The sequence below is a fragment of the Humulus lupulus genome, chromosome 4 (assembly GCF_963169125.1).
Source record: "Humulus lupulus chromosome 4, drHumLupu1.1, whole genome shotgun sequence".
In the NCBI taxonomy this organism is placed as follows: Eukaryota; Viridiplantae; Streptophyta; class Magnoliopsida; order Rosales; family Cannabaceae; genus Humulus; species Humulus lupulus.
In genome coordinates this window covers 50,808,706-50,828,874 of record NC_084796.1, presented here as the reverse complement: position 1 = coordinate 50,828,874, position 20,169 = coordinate 50,808,706, and the positions used below count along the sequence as shown (strand labels likewise).

Below are 20,169 nucleotides of genomic sequence, written 5' to 3'. Positions count from 1 at the left end.
AAAATGCCACATTTTTACCCATCTTTTCTAGACATTTTCACCACAAAATCATCATCACCCCTACAATTTACCCCTACTTGCCATATTATTATTTATTTAATTAATTTAATCAATTAAATTAAATTAAATTGATTATTTTAATACTCTCATTTTGGTTATAAATAGTGAATGTTCAAGACCATTTGAGGGGCCTTGGAAAGGGGTTACACTACAAAAATTCTACACTTTCAAGACCACTCAATTCTCTTCATCTGTTTATTCTTTTTGGTCATTTTTTAATGAGTTTTTAGAGGAAAATTTTGGGGGTTCCTCCTCCAAATTTTCTTATTTATGTTTGTAATTTCTATGCTAGTTATGAGTTTCTAATCTTTTTAAGATTATTAAGGTGATGATGAAACAATATGTAACTAGATAATATTTATGTTGTATGTTGATTTCCCATTTTGTGCAATAAAGTTTATGGATTTTCTCCTTCAAATATTTTCTTTCATCTTAAATATCTTGTATTTTTTATTGTTAGAACATATTTACAATTTGTTCTTCATTAGTGCAAAATTATAATATTCTTTAATTAAGGTGTGTCATTAAATTGTGCACATCAAATGCTTAGAACAAAAATATTATGTTTTGCCTTATAAATAATATTCATTGATTTATTTGTTATTTCATTAGATTGATTTACATTAAATACTTTGAAATTATAATTTTTAAAGTGAAGATAATTCCTACAATTCTATAATAATTCGTGCTTAAATAGAATATCTAATTTGAATAAGTGATAGTTGATTAATTTCTACTATTAATGAAATTCGGGAATCAATGTACTTATAAATATTATTGAACTTATATTTTGTGGATTCTAATACCTTAATAATCTTATTTTACCATATTGATTTCTACTACTAATTTATTTTTATATATTGTCTTTAATTTCTTTATTATTGTCTCTTATTTGATTTTCTTATCACAAATACTCATCAATCATTGGAGCTAGGTTAGAATTTATTAATTTTGGTTTAAAATATTTTTATTTTTCATTTTAGACAACTCCTTTGGGTTCAACCTTGTGCTTACACGAACACTATACTTCATATACAATTCGTGCGCTTGCGAGTTATATATATTTAAAACATACCCATTTTGGGTCCATTAATGCGAATTGAATATGCTATCGTTATATAGACGTAGGATACATATTGGACGAAAGTACTTGTATGGCTTGTGTAGCAATTAGGTTTCTATGCTTAATGTCTGCTATATGTTTAAGTTTGTCACAGAGATGTAGAAAACCTGCATATAGGTTGAAATCTTATATCTTGAAAGAGAACATGAATCGATTTATGTTAACCTGCTATTAGAATAGGAAGAAAGAAATTTAGAACTAATTAATAGAATAAAAAGTTGATGAAGTTAATACCCTATGTCTTTTTATTATTGATTTTCATCCTTTGATTAATTGTCTTGTTTACAGGTATTTAAATTGTGTTTGTAATTAGATTTATTCATCTTAATTTTACTTGTAACAATAGAAAGTAAAGAGCAATTATTGGTAATTGGGTTATAGTCTGTGTGGGAACGATTCTTATTTACTATCTATATTACTTTAATCGATTACGTATACTTGCGTATCATAATTTAAAGATCAAGTTTTTGGCGCCGTTTTTGGGGACTTAATATCCAATATCAAAATTAATTGTTTTTTTGTTCTACTTTGGTTTTTACTTTAGGTACTCATTCAGATTATGTCTGTATTGTGTTTAAGGAATAATTGGTATATGCGTGGCAGTAGACAAAGGAACTCATACCGGTAGATCTTGAAATTGAGAGAACGTGCAGACAAAATTGAAAGATAAAGAAAAGGCTAGATTTTTCCATGGCTAAGAACGCGAATAACAGTGTCAACAACAATGTAAATCTGGGTATTGCGGGTAACGTAGTAGTTGAGGCTGACCCACCATTGAGAAATTATGTAATCCCTACTATTACGGGGATACATTAAAGTATTCATCCTCCAACTATAGAGGCGAATAATTTTGAGATAAAACCCTCGATCATTCAGATGGTACAGAATTGTGTACAATTCGGGGGATTACCAAACGAGGATCCAAATCTCCATATTACCAACTTTTTAGAGCTGTGTGCGACATTCAAAATGAACAGGGTGAGTAACGACGCTGTCAGATTAAGATTATTCCCATTTTCATTAATAGACAGAGCTAAGAGTTGGTTTAATTCATTACAAGCCAACTCTATAGTCACTTGGTAAGACTTGGCTAAGAAATTCCTTGGTAAATATTTTCCTCCTGCAAAGTCAGCCCAATATAGAGGAGAGATTAATAGCTTCCATCAGCTGAATGGGGAGTCTTTATATGATGCGTGGAAACATTTTAAAGAGTTGCAAAGAAGTGCCCACATCATAGAAGAGAGAAGTGGCTGCTGGTGCACACATTTTATAATGGTTTGGGGGGAAATACAAGGACAATTATTGATGTAGCATCGGGATGAGCGTTTATGAGAAAAAGCGCTAATGAAGCTTATGAATTACTGGAAGAGATGGACATGAATAACTACAATTGGCCCACTGAGCATGAGAATAAGAAGGTGGCATGAGTCTTAGAGGTTGATCATATTACTTTATTGACCGCGTAAGTGGCATCTCTAACCAAGCAATTGCTGCAGAATAACTTCGCTGCCCAAGCAATGCAAGTACATAATGTAATTAGTTGTGAGATTTGTAGGGGTTCGCATTCTTATGAACAATGCCCGGGCACTGCGAGTTGCTCAATATATTTGTGTTCCTCAAGACCTGCACCCAACACTTACTCAAATTCATATACTCTTGCGTGGAAGAATCACCTTAACCTGTCTTGGAAAAATAACCAAGGGTTACAACCGCAGTATCCACAGTACCCACTTCAACACCCACCTCATCAACCGACTTATGGACTACACTAAAGGCCTTATTATGACCCAAACCCACACCCATCTCATCCACCACCACATCCTCCAATGAACTCACCAACAACTTAGCCAGACCAATTAAATCAATTCATGACAAAGACAAGGTCGTCAATCAGGAATTTGGAGATACAAATGGGTCAGTTGGCTAAACTACTTTCTAGTAGACCGTAATGGAATTTGCCTAGTTCCACAGAGGTAAATACTCCCAAAGAGCAATGTCAAGCTGTCGCTTTGAGGAGTGGGACTAAGTATGATGGGCCTATAGTGGATAACAAGGGAAAGAAGACAGAGGATAAAAATGCTATCAGTCCAGCAAAAGAGGAGGTTACTGAAGACCTTCCAAAGATAGAAAAGTTGAAATACACCGAGCCTACACCAAGGATTCCTTATCCTCAATGGTTCTAAAAGGCCAATCTTGACAAACAATTCTCCAAATTTCTTGAGGTATTTAAGAAACTTCACATTAACATTCCTTTTGCAGAGGCTCTTGAACAAATGCCTAGTTATGTGAAGTTTATGAAAGAGATATTTTCTAATAAGAGAAAAATGGAGGATTATGAAATCATGGCATTAACAAAGAGTGTAGTGCAATTATTCAAAAGAAACTTCCTCAAAAGTTAAGAGATCTGGGCAACTTCACTATACCTTGCACCATTGGGAGCTTTCATTGTGAGAGGGATTTATGTGATTTGGGTTCAAGCATTAATTTAATGCCACTGTCCATATTTAGAAGACATGGTTTGGGGGAAGCTAAACCCACTACTGTTACTCTTCAACTGGCTGACCGTTCATTAACACACCCCTGAGGTATTATAGAGGACGTTCTAGTAAAGGTAGATAAATTCATCTTTCCAGTGGATTTCATTGTTTTAGATATGGAAGAAGATGAGGACGTGCCTATTATATTGGGAAGACCATTTTTAGCCACGTGGCATGTAACCCCTGGTTACCCCAAGACCGTTACTGTGAGCTTTGAACCGTGCTTAACTCGCTAATCGAGTCATTTGGTTATAAACGTGCATCTAGGTGTTATTAATAAGTTAAGGTGAAAAAAATCAATAAAAAAGAAATGATATATTTTATTTAAAACATAAAACTGTTCATGGGCCCATAAAAGCGTTTACAAGTTATTTACAATCCAAAATGGTCATTACAGTGTAAAAATTACAACCCGCCAACCTAAGCGACGAAAAATAGGGTTAACCCCCTAGTTCCTCCGAGAAACTCCTTGGCCGTGGTGGTCAAGGGGCCGCATATGTACACATCACCACCTAAGCTCTCCACTCAAGGCTGGGTGAGTTTTTCTTTCCCTTTTCTTGCACCACATAGCACCCGTGAGCCAAGGCTCAACAAAAAAACTCATTACAGCATGTATACATTATCAAATGATGATCATGATAATCATCCAAGACTTATAGCCCTAAACAGATGAGTGACAGATGTGTAAGTCACTAATGAGGGTTCCACACCCTTAGTAAATGAGTGGCCATGGATTCACTAGCTTAAACCAGATGAGTGATTGATGAACAAGTCACTAATGCAAATCAGATGAGTGACCATGGAGTCACTAGTGTGGGTTCCGTACCCTTATCCATGTGACGGTGCAGTCACCTGGGCCTTCTGGCCCTGGCTCTGAGTGACTAGTCATGGAACTAGACAAGTGCTTTTAGTTTTCATCGAACTTGGGATCGGTCCAGCATTAATGCACATGATGAGTCATTCAATACAGATGTCGATTAGATCTAATCTTTATCAGCTTGTGTTAAACACACTTAAACTGTTTTTTACTCTTAAGCCAATACCATACGACCAGTGCTCAGTACTACTGCCGAACCTGACTAGTGAGTCACAACTTCACAGTTACTACTGACACCATTGCCGATTCTGACTAATAAGTCAGTACCATTCATAAGTAAGCAAGATTTTCTAAGCATTTGATATGCAATCAAAGTCCACATTTAAACACTCAACATGCCTCATGAATAACCACGCATGTCACATATGAGGTGCAGTTTTCTTACCTCTGGTTCGAGCGAAAATTAGTAAAAGAACGACCCTTGAGAATGATTAGACTTTTAGTTCTTTGACGGTCACCTGGTAATAACCAATTATGGGATTCCATCAATAAAATGAATAATAGGTTCCCAGACCAAGACCTAGCCTCTGGGACATTGAATCCTACTAAACCGGGTAGTAGGAACGATCCCGAGGCCTAAGGTTTGAATCCCCACGACAAAAGCTCAATTCTAGCCAAAATGCCACTAAGGGTTGTGACCCTACACCACCATTCCGTGGCTCGCCTCCCCAGCCATAGGCGCCCAAACTCCAATCCCCCAACACGCGCTGCGACCCTCCTTCCCCATGCCGCGACCCAACGGCCCATCCGAGGCACCCTTAATCTTCAACGAGCTTGGGCCGCGGCGATCTAGAACAATGCCACGACCCCACCTGAAACTCAGCCAAAAACCCCTATTTTTCCCCTTCGAACTCATTTCAAAACCTTATTAAAACACACCCAATATCATAAAGCAAAGCTCCCTCTTATTACCACAACTTACCCAACATATAACCAACAAAACCTAAGCCTTAAACCAATCAAAACCTCATTAAATTCCCATTTCAATGATCAAAACTCCAATCTCAAAACCAACACAAAAAAATAGGGCAAGGAACCATAAACTTGAACTAAAACCTTACCTTAAGCTTGAATTGAATCCTTTTCAATGGTTGAACACTAGCCTAAGACCTCACGCTTCAATCTCCAAGTTTGAATCCCCAAACTTGCTTCAAGATTTCAAAGGAAAAGAGAAAGGGAAATGATGATCGTGAGGGAGGTAGGAAAGAACTCTGTTTTGGTTCTATTTTTCTATAGCCATTTACTTAATATATATCCTAGGTCAAATGACCAAAATACCCCGCATGCCTAATTCACCTCTTAACAGCCCCAAGGGCAAAGCCGTCCTTTCCCGTCTATCTCGTTAATCACAATTAACACCCTCAAATTCCCTTCATTCTCAAATACTAATTAAATCAAATCCCATTACCCTTTTATTCCTGGTAATGCTATAATCACCAAAATATCCCGAGACTCACCCCGAGCCCCGAACTAAACCCAGTTATGACCAAACCGATAACTTGTATTGAAGGATCGTCTCATGCCAAAAAGCTCGAACAAATCCACATTATAATGTGGCCTCAATAATAGTTCACCAACATCCATGAAAATATACAAATACTCCCTCAACGGGTCAAATTACCAAAAAATGCCCCTATGATGAAATGTGGACCCACATGCATGTATTTATCATCATATTATAATATAATTCACATAAACATGTATATAATAATTTAATGGCATAATAAATCAATTATGGCCCTCCCGGCCTACTAATCCAACCATTAAACCTCATTAGGGATTTTAGGGCATTACAACTATCCCCTTCTTACAGAAATTTTATCATCGAAATATACCTGAACAACTTGGGATACTAACTCTGCATGTCTGACTCCAGCTCCCAGGTCGCTTCCTCAACCTTGTTGTTCCTCCACAATACCTTAACCAAAGGTATCGTCTTATTCCTGAGGACCTTATCTTTTCTGTCGAGTATTTGGACTGGCTGTTCCTCATAGGAGAGATCTTCCTTAAGCTCCAGATCTTCATAACTCAAGACATGAGTCACATCAGATACATACCTCCGAAGAGCTGAAATGTTAAACACGTTATGCACGGCTGGCAATGCCGGTGGTAAGGCCAACCTGTAAGCCACCTGACTAATCCTCTCCAGGATCTCAAATGGACCTACAAATCTGGGGCTCAGCTTACCCTTCTTCCCAAATCTCCTCACCCCTTTCCATGGCGAGACTCTGAGGAAAACATAGTCTCCCACGTGGAACTCCACGTTCCTGTGCTTGGGATCTACATAACTTTTCTGTCTGCTCTGAGAAGCATGCATCTGAGCTCTAATCTTCTCAATGGCCTCACTGGTCCTCTGAATTGCCTTAGGACCCAAATATCTCCTTTCCCCTATCTCATCCCAATGAATGGGAGATCTGCATTTCCTACCATACATCATCTGATAAGGTGCAACCCCAGTGGTAGACTGATAACTATTGTTGTAGGAAAACTCTATCAAAGGTAGATACTTACTCCATGATCCACCAAAGTCTAGCACACATGCTCGCAGCCTGTCTTCTAGTATCTGGATCGTCCTCTCAGATTGTCCATCTGTCTAAGGATGATAAGCAGTACTGAAATTCAATTGTGTTCCCATGGCTTTCTGTAAACTCCCCCAGAACTTAGAAGTAAAAGTGGGGTCCTGATCTGACACGATCGACCTCGATGCTCCACGGAGGTGCACGATCTCTCTCACATAGAGATCTGCATACTGATCAACTGTATAAGTTGTCCTCACTGGCAAGAAGTGAGCTGACTTGGTATAGCGATCCATAATAACCCAAATAGAATCATGTTGACCAACAGTCCTGGGCAACCCCACCACAAAATCCATCGTGATGTCCTCCCATTTCCACTCTGGGATATCCAGAGGCTGCAATAACCCTGCCGACCTCTGATGCTCAGCCTTGACCTGTTGACATGTCAAGCACTTAACCACATATTCCACTACATCCCTCTTCATCCCCGACCACCATTACAACGATCTCACATCCTGATACATCTTCGTGGTGCCTGGATGCAAAGAATAAGGTGTAGTGTGAGATTCATCCAGAATCTCTCGCCTCAAAGCAGTGTCTAACGGAACACATATCCGACCCTTGTTTCTCAACAAGCCCAAATCAGACATTGTATAATCTCTGGATACTCCAACCAAAACATCTTCTCTAATCTTTATCAGCTGTGGATCACTCAACTGACACTCCTTGATTCTTTCCAACAATGTAGACTGCAGCATAATATTGGCCAACTAGCCCACCAGCAACTCTATACCAGTTCTGGTCATATCATCTGCTAACTCTCTGGCTATCAGCCTCGCACTATAAATCTGTCCCGGACCCTTCCGACTTAAAGCATCAACTACCACGTTGGCCTTTCCTGGATGATACAGAATCTCACAGTCATAATCTTTCACTAACTCCAGCCAACGCCTTTGCCTCATATTCAAGTCTTTTTGCGTGAAGAAGTATTTCAGGCTCTTGTGGTCAGTGTAGATCTCACACTTCTCCCCATAAAGGTAATGCCTCCATACCTTTAAAGCAAAGACCACAACCGCCAACTCTAAATCATGAGTAGGATATCTCTGTTCATACTCCTTCAGCTGACGCAAAGCATAAGCAATTACCTTTCCTGACTACATCAGAACAAAACACAAACCTTGATGTGAAGCATCGTAGTAAATCGCCAACTCTAAATCATGAGTAGGATGTCTCTGTTCATACTCCTTTAGCTGACGCGAAGCATAAGAAATTACCTTGCCTGACTGCATCGAAACACAACCCAAACCTTGATGTGAAGCATCACAGTAAATCACAAACTTCTCCTGATCTATTGGAAGACTCAGAATCGGAGCTTTAATCAACCTCTGCTTTAGTTCCTGGAAGCTGTTCTCACACCTGTCTGACCATACAAACTTCTAATTCTTGCGTGTCAACTCCGTAAATGAAGTCGCAATCTTAGAGAACCCTTCCATGAAACACCTATAATAACTTGCCAATCCAAGGAAACTTCTCACCTCAGAAGCATTCTTTGGCCTTGGCCAATCTTTGACTATCTCGATCTTAGCTGGATCTACTTTAATCCCCTCCTTACTGACAATGTGCCCAAGAAAAGATACATGAGATAACCAGAACTCATAATTCTTGAATTTTGCAAACAACCTGTGCTTCCTCAGTCTCTGTAGAACCAACATCAAATGTTGCTCATGTTCTAACTCTGATTGAGAATAAACTAGGATATCATCAATGAAGACGATCACAAACTGGTTAAGATAATCCTTGAACACTCTATTCATCAAATCCATGAAAGCAGTCAGGGCATTAGTCAATCCAAAAGACATGACTAGGAACTCATAATTCCCATATCTGGTGCGAAAATCAGTCTTTTGTATGTCTCCCTCCTTGACCCTCAACTGATGATAACCAGAACGAAGGTCTATCTTTGAGAATACCCTTTTACCTTGCAACTGATCAAACAGATCATCTATCCTTGGCAGAGGATACTTGTTCTTAATTGTTAACTTATTCAGTTCTCTGTAAACAATGCACATCCTTAGAGAACCATCCTTCTTCTTAACAAATAGAACTGTCGCACCCTAAGGTGAGAAACTAGATCTGATAAAACCTAAGTCCAACAACTCTTGCAACTGTACTTTCAACTTAGCTGGGGTCATTTTGTAAGGTGCTCTAGACACTGGCTCCGTCCCTGGGGCCAGTTCTATCACGAACTCAATCTCTTTGTATGGTGGCAACCCTAGTAAATCTTCTGGAAACACATCCAGGAATTCACAAACTAGTCTGGTCTCTTCTAGTCTCACTGGCATGACCTGAGTGGTATCAATCACACTGGCTAAGAATCCTATGCAACCTCCTTGCAATAGACCTCTAGCCCTCAGAACAGAAATCATAGGTATACGGGGTCCATGCACAGTACCAACAAACACAAAGGATCCTCGCCTTCTAGCTCAAAGGTGACCATCTTCCTCCTACAATCAATGGTTGCCCCATACTTCACTAACCAGTCCATACCCAGAATCATGTTGAGTCAGTCATAACTAGCTCTATCAAATCCACTGACAACTCTCTGCCCTCCATTGTCACTGGCAAAGATCTGACCCATCTTCTAGATACCATCAACTCCCTAGTGGGTAAGAACGTTCCAAACCCCACAGCATAATAATCACATGGTCTACACAGTCTATAAAAAATTCTACTAGCAATAAATGAATGTGTAGCACCAGAATCAATCAAAACATTATAAGGGGTTCCAGCACTAAGAAGTTGACATGTGACTACTGAGGGTGAAGCATCAGCTTCTGCTTGTGTCAACGCGAACACTCGAGCTGGGGCCGAGCTACCCGCTTTTCTGGGTTCTTCCTTTCTTGCATTAGGGCAATCTTTCTTGAAATGACCCACTACTCCACATAAAAAGTAGGCCCTTGCCCTACATTCTCCCAAATGACGCCTTTTGTACCTAGGGCATTCGAGATAAGTCTTCCTGGCCTTACTACCACACTGGCGACCCATTGAAATACCACAGGGTCGCCTATCAGGACTTAGAGCTGGGAAGGTATCAGGAACCTTCCTCTTCTGATCACTGGGGCCTCCACCCCTTCCAGAACCCACAAATGGAGAACCTGTCCTCCTGAACTCTTTTCTGGCTACATTGTCTTGCCAGATCTTGTTCTCTGCACTCTCAGCTATGAGCGCCTTCTCAACCACCTGTGCATAGGTAGTAACCCCAGCCATAGTGGTAATACGAACATACTGGGCTAGTCTAGGCTGTAGCCCCTGGAGAAACCTCTCCCTTCTAGTCCCGTTAGTGGGCACCAACTCCATGGAAAACTTTGCCAATCGATCAAACTTCAGGGCATACTCAGTCACTGATAAAATTCCTTGAAGTAATCTAATAAACTCTTCAGCTTTTGCCACCTTGATGGCATCATTGTAGTACTTCTCGTTGAACAGAGTCTGAAACTCTTCCTAACTCAGGGCATTGATGTTTATGGTCTGGGATATAACTTCCCACCGAATTCGAGCATCCTCCCGAAACATATATGTGGCACATGCCACCCTCTCATTACCAGTCACCCTCATGAAGTCAAGGATGGTGGTAATCATACTCATCCACTGCTCAGCCTTAGCAGGATGTGCACTGCCCTCAAACACTGGAGGTTGCTGCTTCCTGAACCTTTCATAAAGAGGTCCCCATTTGTTTCCAACCTCAGGCAGCTGCTCAACTGTTGGCACCAATACAGGTGGTGCCTTTGATACACTGGTTCCTGCAGGGACCTACTGTTGTCTCAGGAGACGTAGTTCTTCTCCCTGTCTCAAAATTGTGGCCTGCAGATCATTAAACAATTGTTGCCAGTTCTCAGGAGCTGGCTGTGGAATCTGATTCTGGTCATTCTCTTGACCCTAATTGTTAATCTGGCCTTGATCACCCTGGCCAACTGATGAATATGTCTATCTTGGAATCATTCTTATCAACTTAAACCTTGCTGCAATAGTCAATACGGCCAGTTAGGCAGTGATAACTAAACCTCTTGCCGCCTCACGGTTCAAGAGCAAGCAGATAATTATCATATTCCACAGTTATACAAGTATACAAATGGATACATGATTATAGCATTTAGCATTTAACATGTATCAAATAATAATTCACAATGAACAATACTAATAAGCATGTTATAGCAATATTAGTACTAATAAGCATGTTCTTGCTGATGATGCAGTAATCAAGGCCCAGCCTTATCAATGTATTTCATGTAGACAGGTAAAGCATTTATACTATATTTAAGCAGTTAAATATATAACTACATAAATAGTTACCAAACCATGAGTCGAGCTTGTCTTCAGTGATGAGTGTACATGCCCAGCCAGTCTACAGGAATCCTAAACCTTGGCACGCTCTGATACCAAGTTGTAACGCCTTGGTTACCCCAAGACCGTTACTATGAGCTTTGAACCGTGCTTAACTCACTAATCGAGTCATTTGGTTATAAATGTGCATCTAGGTGTTATTAATAGGTTAAGGTGAAAAAAATTAATCAAAAGGAAATGATATATTTTACTTAAAACATAAAACTGTTCATGGGCCCATAAAAGCGTTTACAAGTTATTTACAATCCAAAATGGTCATTACAGTGTAAAAATTACAACCCGCCGACCTAAGCGGCAAAAATAGGGTTAACCCCTTAGTTCCTCCGAGAAACTCCTTGGCCGTGGTGGTCAAGGGGCCGCATATGTACACATCGCCACCTAAGCTCTCCACTCAAGGCTGGGTGAGCTTTTCTTTCCCTTTTCCTGCACCACATAGCACCCGTGAGCCAAGGCTCAACAAAAAAACTCATTACAGCATGTATACATTATCAAACAATGATCATGATAATCATCCAAGACTTATAGCCTTAAACAAATGAGTGACAGATGTGTAAGTCACTAATGGGGGTTTCGCATCCTTAGTAAATGAGTGACCATGGATTCATTAGCTTAAACCAGATGAGTGACTGATGAACAAGTCATTAATGTAAATCAGATGAGTGACCATGGAGTCACTAGTGTGGGTTCCGTACCCTTAGCCATGTGACGGTGCAGTCACCTGGGCCTTCTGGCCCTGACTCTGAGTGACTATTCATGGAACTAGACAAGCGCTTTTAGTTTTCATCGAACTTGGGATCGGTCCGAATTAATGCTCATGATGAGTCATTCAATGCAGATGTTGATTAGATCTAATCTTTATCAACTTGCGTTAAACATGCTAAAACTGTTTTTGACTCTTAAGCCAATACCATACGACAAGTGCTCAGTACTACTGCCGAACTTGACTAGTGAGTCACAACTTCACAATTACAACTGACACCATTGCCGATTCTGACTAATAAGTTAGTGCCATTCACAAGTAAGCAAGATTTACTAAGCATTTGATATGCAATCAATGTCCACATTTAAACACTCAACATGCCTCATGAATAACCACGCATGTCACATATGGGGTGCAGTTTTCTTACCTCTGGTTCGAGCAAAAATTAGTAAAAGAACGACCCTTGAGAATGATTAGCCTTTTAGTTCTTTGATGGCCACCTGGTAATAACCAATTATGGGATTCCATCAATAAAATGAATAATAAAAGGTTCCCAGACCAAGACCTAACCTCTAGGACATCGAATCCTACTAAACCGGGTAGTAGGAACGATCCTGAGGCCTAAGGTTTGAATCCCCACGACAAAAGCTCAATTCTGGCCAAAATGCCACTAAGGGCCGCGACCCTACACCACCATGCCTGGCTCACCTCCCCAACCAGAGGTGCCCAAACTCCAATCCCCCAACATGCACCGCGGCCCTCCTTCCCCATGTCGCGGCCCAACGGCCCATCCGAGGCACCCTTCATCTTCAACAAGCTTGGGCCGCGACACTCTAGAACATAGCCGCGACCCCACCTGAAACTCTGCCAAAAACCCCTATTTTTCCCCTTCGAACTCATTTCAAAGCCTTATTAAAACACTCCTAATATCACAAAACAAAGCTCTGACTTATTACCACAACTTACCCAACATATAACCAACAAAACCTAAGCCTTAAACCAATCAAAACCTCATTAAATTCCCATTTCAATGATCGAAACTCCAATCTCAAAACCAACACAAAAAAATAGGGCAAGGAACCATAAGCGTGAACTAAAACCTTACCTTAAGCTTGAATTGAATCCTTTTCAATGGCTGAACACTAGCCTAAGACCTTAAGCTTCAATCTCCAAGTTTGGAATCCCCAAACTTGCTTCAAGATTTCAAAGGAAAAGAGAAAGGGAAATGATGATCGTGAGGGAGGTAGGAAAGAGCTCTGTTTTGGTTCTGTTTTTCTACAGCCATTCACTTAATATATATCCTAGGTCAAATGACCAAAATACCTCCCATGCCTAATTCACCTCTTAACAGCCCCCAAGGGAAAAGCCGTCCTTTCCTGTCTATCTCGTTAATCATAATTAACACCCTCCAATTCCCTTCATTCTCAAATACTAATTAAATCAAATCCCATTAACTTTTTATTCCCGGTAATGCTATAATCACCAAATTATCCCGAGACTCACCCCGAGCCCCGAACTAAACCCAGTTATGACCAAACCGATAACTTGTATTAAAGGATTGTCTAATGTCGAAAAGCTCGAAAAAATCCACATTATAATGTGGCCTCAATAATAGTTCACCAACATGCATGAAAATATACAAATATGCCCTCAATGGGCCAAATTACCAAAAATGTCCCTTTGATGAAATGTGGACCCACATGCATGGATTTATCATCATCTTATAATATAATTCACATAAACATGCATATAATAATTGAATGGCATAATAAATCAATTATGGCCCTCCCGGCCTACTAATCCAACCATTAAACCTCATTAGGGATTTTAGGGCATTACAGGGCAAGCATTGATAGATGTCCAGAAGGGTGAATTAAGGCTAAGAGTACAAGGTGATGAGGTAGATTTTAATGTTTTTAAAGCCTTGATATATCCTTCAGCTAGTGACAGTTGTTTTAGTATTAGTGTTTTGGAGGAACAAGGGTTAGGGGTCAAGTCTATTGAGGATCCACTTGAGTTGAGTTTAGGTTCAAGTCCTGAAGATTGTAATGGTACTGAAGCCAGTGAATATGTTAAGTTATTGAACTCATCAGGGAAAATTTATAAAAAGAAATATGAGGAATTGAGGCAAGTGCCTGAGAGACCTCTCCCATCTATTGAGAGGCCACCAGCTCTTGAGTTAAAGACATTGCCTGGTCACCTTAGGTATGAATATTTGGGTGAGAACAACACACCTCCAGTTATTATTTCAGCTTCGTTGGCTTTGAATGAAGAAGAGAAGTGTAACGCCCTGGATAGCCAAGACCGCTACACTGTGTACTTATAAAGGTGCAGGACTTGCTAATCAAGTCATTTAGTTAAAAACATGTTTGCTAAAATCGTTAATGCGCTAGGGTTAAAAGGTTTTGGTCTCAAAATATACTTTTCATGTAATTAAAAGTTTTTTTACACATGGAATCCCAAAAGGAACAACATTTAAAAGTCAGTTTACAAAATTTCCAGAGCACAAACAACCATTAGTATAACGACACGAATTTGCTAATCAGGCTTAGGGCCTTGATTAGTGTGCCTGGAGGGCAATAAGTGGTTTAGATATGCTTATATGTGAATCTATGTGTATATATGATTATGATGCATGTTAATTGAGTTAAATGTGATAAATGAAATATATGTTGTATATGTGTGATATGTCTGTACAGCACGATCCGAGACAGTCCTGGGGAGCAGTTAGCCAGGGAGTCACAACGGGGTTGAGATTCGGACTCGGGGCGAGTCGAGGGGTAATTCTGGTATTAGCTGAGTTATGGGATTATCGGGACATAGAAATAAATATTTGGAGATATATTTGAGGATAGAGTGTCTAGGCGGGAATATTTGGGGAATTTACCATTTTTTCCCTCGGGGACGTTTTGGTACCCCGGGCCTTGAGGTAACCTTTAGACTTAAGTCATATAAAACAAATAAATGATATGGAACTGTACAGAAACTGAGGGAAACCGACTCATATCTTCCTTGGAACTGAGAAATAGCTTTTTGTCTCTCTCTTTCACTCTCTCTAAGGCTAAACTTGAAGAAACTTAAAGGAATTGCTTGGAAAATTGAAGGGGTTCTGCTGGGAAACTCTAGGGGCTTGAAGCTTTGGGATTGAGGATCAAAATTCTGGGATTAAGCTCAGCAAGGTAAGCTTTAAACACTAAGGTCTAGTCTTTAATTTTCTGCTGGTTTAGAGGTTTGCATGTAGTTAAGCTTGCTTAATCTTTGGGTGTTTTAGCTAAGTTTTGGAGCATGCTTTGATGAGGTTTTGATGTTGTTTCTGTGCTGGAGTAACTATGTTGAATATTTAGGAGTCTTAGTTTGGTTTTGGTGATAATTGGCTTGAAGAAGGGATGAAAAGTTGATGGAAATTCTGGGTTTGTTGTTAGTGCCGCGGCCCTAGGAGGGGTGTGCCGCGGCCCACATGCGCGCACAGCCGTGGGAGGCTGAAGGAATTCGGGCGCGTCGCGGCCCGCGTGTTGGTCAGTGGAGAGCTAGCCTCTGTTTTGAGGCTAGCCGCGGCTCTAGGGGGTGGGGCCGCGGCCCTTAGTGTCAGTGAGGAATTTAATGATATTTTTGACTTGGGAACTTTAAGGGGAAGGCTCGGGATGGATTTTGTCACTCGGAGTGATAAAATTCAAGATCCCGGAGGTTAGGGTTATGGTTTGAGGTTATTTGTTGGGTTGGAATTTGATGGTCGGATATTGTTATGCGTTGTGACTAGGGTTTCGGCAAGGCTCGCGTTAGCGGACTGTGCTTGGGGCATCGGTGCTCAGGAAGCTCGGAACTCAGGTAAGGAAACCCCTGTTTCCATAGAGCTCGTGTGCAGGGTTGAGCTCATTGTATTGAACGGAAGTGATATGCAGGGCCGAGCCCTATATATATATATGTTGGTATTGTAGAGCATGGCTCTTTATTTGTTTATGTTTGATATTATATGTATGATCGGCAAGAGCCGGGAACGGTGTAGACCGGGAATGGTGTGGGGCCGGGAACGGCGTCAGACACGTTGAGTGCAAGGCCGAGAACGGCAAAGGACCAGGAGCAGCGTTGAGCAGGAGGGGTGTGAGTCCCTAAAAGGATACCTGGGATATCCTCACGGCGTGGTCCGCGAACCTAGGGCTTGGTAAACGCCTGGGAGGCTAGGCCGTATGCGTTTAGCCATTGGTGGCCTGTTTATATGTTTGACTTATATTTTGCATATGTTATCTGTTTTGGGTTTTCTTGCTGGGCTTCGGCTCACAGATGCTCTGTGGTGCAGGTAAGGGTAAAGAGAAGATCAACCAACCATGAGCACAGTTGGCGTGAGGCGGCGTGTACATGTCCAGCCAGCCTGGCTGCCACAGCTAGGGGATTTTGGGAGATGTTTGTAAGGGAACTTAGGTTTTGTCGTCTAGTCGACTCTGATCAGTTTTGTGTTGTAAATATTTTCTAAACTTTGTTTTGGGATCCCAAGTGTAAACTTTTATGATTAGCAATGAAATTTACTTTCTCTAATGTTTTCTTTTAATTATGGCTTAGTTACACGCTTTTGATTTAAAACCTCGATTAGCGAGTTGAGGCACAATTTTAAACACACTTGGTGACGGCTCTAAGGGGGTAGGGCGTTACAACTTGGTATCAGAGCAAGCCAAGGTTATTGGTTCTGGAGATTGACCGAACATGTACACACGCAGTCAGTGACAGGCTTAACTCAGGGTTGGTTGGTAAGATTGGTTGGTATGCTTGAATACGTGTTTAAATGCCCTGTATGCCTGTATGTTTTGTATAGAGCATGATGAATTAGTTAACATATGCATGATATTAGGGCATGGCCCGTTGTGTGTTATATGCTATATGAGCTGCTTTGTGTGGATTTCTGATGTGCCTGGGAGGTGGTTTTGGATGTTGTTGTCTTGCCTAATGAGCGGCGTCGATGGTTGCAGGCATATTTGTTGAGATGCCTCATCAATCAGTTAGACTCCACGGCAGTAGGGTCGAGGATGACAACCAGGGTCAGGACCCTCCGCCTACCCCACAGAACTGGCAACAGATTATGGCCGAAATGGAGGCCAGACTGCAGAGAACAGAGGAAGAGCTGCGACAGATGAGGCAGCAGGCCCCACCTCAGGTTACTGGGCTGCCAATGCAGTAGGCTACAGTTCCAGTGCCTGTTCAGTCTACTCTAGAGAATAGGTTGGAACCATTGTATGAAAGGTTCAGGAAGCAGCAACCTCCTACTTTTGAGGGTGGTTCGGACCCATTGCTGGCAGAGCAGTGGATGAACCTGATCTCTGTGGTCTTGGATTTTATGAGGGTCGAAGGACATGACAGGGTTGACTGTGCAAGCTATATGCTCAGGGCTGATGCTCGCATCTGGTGGGATGTGGTGAGCCAGCGGAGGGATGTTGCGGTTATGACATGGGAGGAGTTTAAAAGTGTTTTTAATGAGAAATATTACAGTGTGGCAGTGCGAGCTGCGAAGGTTGATGAGTTTGTCAACCTAACTCAGAATCGATTGACAGTAACAGAGTATGCAATCAAGTTTGATAGATTGGCGAAGTTTGCGCCAGTTCTAGTGCCGACAGATGCGGCTAGGAGGGATAGGTTTGTGCGGGGGTTGAATGTTATGATTGCCCGCGATGTGAACATTACCTTGGATCCAGCGACTACCACTTATGGCCAAGCGGTGGATAAGACCCTTACTGCTGAGAGGGCTGAGGATCAAATATGGAAGGACAACACTGTTAGGCGCGATGCCAGGAGGACAGTGCCTCCTTTTGTTGGGACCAGTCGGGGCAGTGGCCCCAGTGAGCAGAAAAGGAGAGTTCTAGATTCATTTACTTCTCCTGGTTCTGATAGGAGAGTGCGGGGTGCTACCACCGGCCATCAAGGTGGCAGTGATAGTTGGAGGAGTTTTCCTATGTGTCCACGGTGCAGGCGTCGTCACCAGGGTGAGTGCAGGATCAGGGCTTGCCTTGTTTGTGGAAGTTCCAAACATTTGAAGAGGGATTATCCTCAATAAAGAAGGAGGAGCAGAAGCAGAGTGATAGTCTAGCTCCTGCCAGGGTGTTCACTTTGACACAGACTGAGGCGGAGGCTAGCCCCTCAGTGGTGACAGGTCAGATCTCTAGTGCTGGTTCTTTGTATTCTGCATTGTTTGATTCTGGGGCTACCCATTCATTTTTATCTACTAGGGTGATAGATCAGCTTTGTAGACCTAGTGGTGTGTATGCTAGAGGATTCCAGACTTTGTTGCCAACAGGGGAGTTGGTAGTCTCTAGGAAGTGGATTAGGGCATTACCTGTGGAGGCAGATGGTAGGGAATTGTTTGTTGATTTGATTGAGTTGGAGATGGATGATTTTGACATAATCTTGGGAATGGATTGGCTATCCAAGTATGGGGCAACGATAGACTGCAGGCGCAGGATGGTGACTTTTGAACCGGAAGGGGAGGTACCCTTTGTGTTTGTGGGGACAGTTAGTGGACCACGTGTACCAATGATTTCAGCCTTGAGGGCTAGGGACCTGATGCAGGAAGGTTGCATAGGATTCCTAGCGAGCGTTGTGGATACTTCTAGGGTGGTGCCGGTTGGACCAGGTGAGACAAGGGTGGTGTGCGAGTTTTCGGAGTTGTTTCCAGCGGATTTGCCAGGGTTGCCGCCTCAGAGGGAGATTGACTTTGTTATAGAATTGATACCAGGAGCGGAGCCAGTATCCAGGACACCTTATTGAATGGCTCCAGTGGAGTTAAAGGAGTTGAAGATTCAGTTGCAGGAGTTACTTGATTTAGGATTCATTAGACCAAGTTTCTCGCCGTGGGGTGCTCCAGTGTTGTTCGTTAAGAAGAAGGATGGGTCCCTCAGGATGTGTATTGATTACAGAGAACTGAATAAGTTAACCATCAAGAATAAGTATCCATTGCCTAGGATCGACGATTTGTTTGATCAGCTACAAGGTAGAACAGTGTTCTCCAAGATAGATCTCCGATCAGGTTATCATCAGCTAAGGATTAAAGAGGAGGACATACCAAAGACCGCTTTCCGAACGAGGTATGGACACTATGAATTCCTGGTTATGTCCTTTGGATTAACCAATGCCCCAGCAACTTTTATGGACATGATGAATAGGGTTTTCAAGGACTATCTGGACAAGTTTGTGATTGTGTTCATCGACGATATCTTGGTGTACTCTCAGACAGAGATGGAACACGAGCAGCATTTGCGATTGGTACTGCAACGGTTGAGGGAACATAAGTTGTACGCTAAGTTCAGCAAGTGTGAATTTTGGTTGCCACAAGTTACATTTCTGGGTCATATCATTAATGAGGAGGGGATTCTGGTTGACCCAAGCAAGATTGAGGCGGTCAGAGATTGGCCTAGACCGAGTAATGTTCCTGAGGTGAGAAGTTTTTTGGGTTTGGCAGGGTACTACCGACGATTTGTTGAGGGGTTCTCCAGAATAGCTACACCATTGACAAAGTTGACAAAGAAGAAGACCAGGTATGTCTGGACGGACAGATGTGAGAACAGTTTTAAGGAACTTAAGCGGCGATTAATCGCTGCGCTAGTACTTAGCTTACCGACAGAGAATGAAAAGTTTGTGGTTTATTGTGATGCGTATAGGCAGGGTTTGGGGTGTGTGTTGATGCAGGCTGGCAAGGTGATAGCCTATGCATCAAGGCAGTTAAAGGAGTATGAGCAGAGGTATCCTACACATGACCTAGAGTTAGCAGCAGTGGTGTTTGCACTTAAGATTTGGAGGCACTATCTTTATGGTGAGAAGTGTGAGATTTACACTGACCATAAGAGCCTAAAGTATTTCTTTACTCAGAAGGACTTGAATATGCGTCAGAGGCGGTGGCTGGAGTTAGTTAAGGATTATGATTGTGATATCCTTTACCATCCTGGGAAGGCTAATGTTGTGGCAGATGCTTTGAGTCG

General features: G+C 41.6%; 1 non-coding gene across 1 annotated transcript; it reads right to left on the bottom strand.

Moving 5' to 3' along the window:
- Window positions 1–2,317: 2,317 nt before the first annotated feature.
- On the bottom strand, window positions 2,318–2,423 carry LOC133833673 (small nucleolar RNA R71). The gene has a single exon (XR_009893041.1). It is a non-coding gene; the product is annotated as a small nucleolar RNA R71 (small nucleolar RNA).
- Window positions 2,424–20,169: the final 17,746 nt, after the last annotated feature.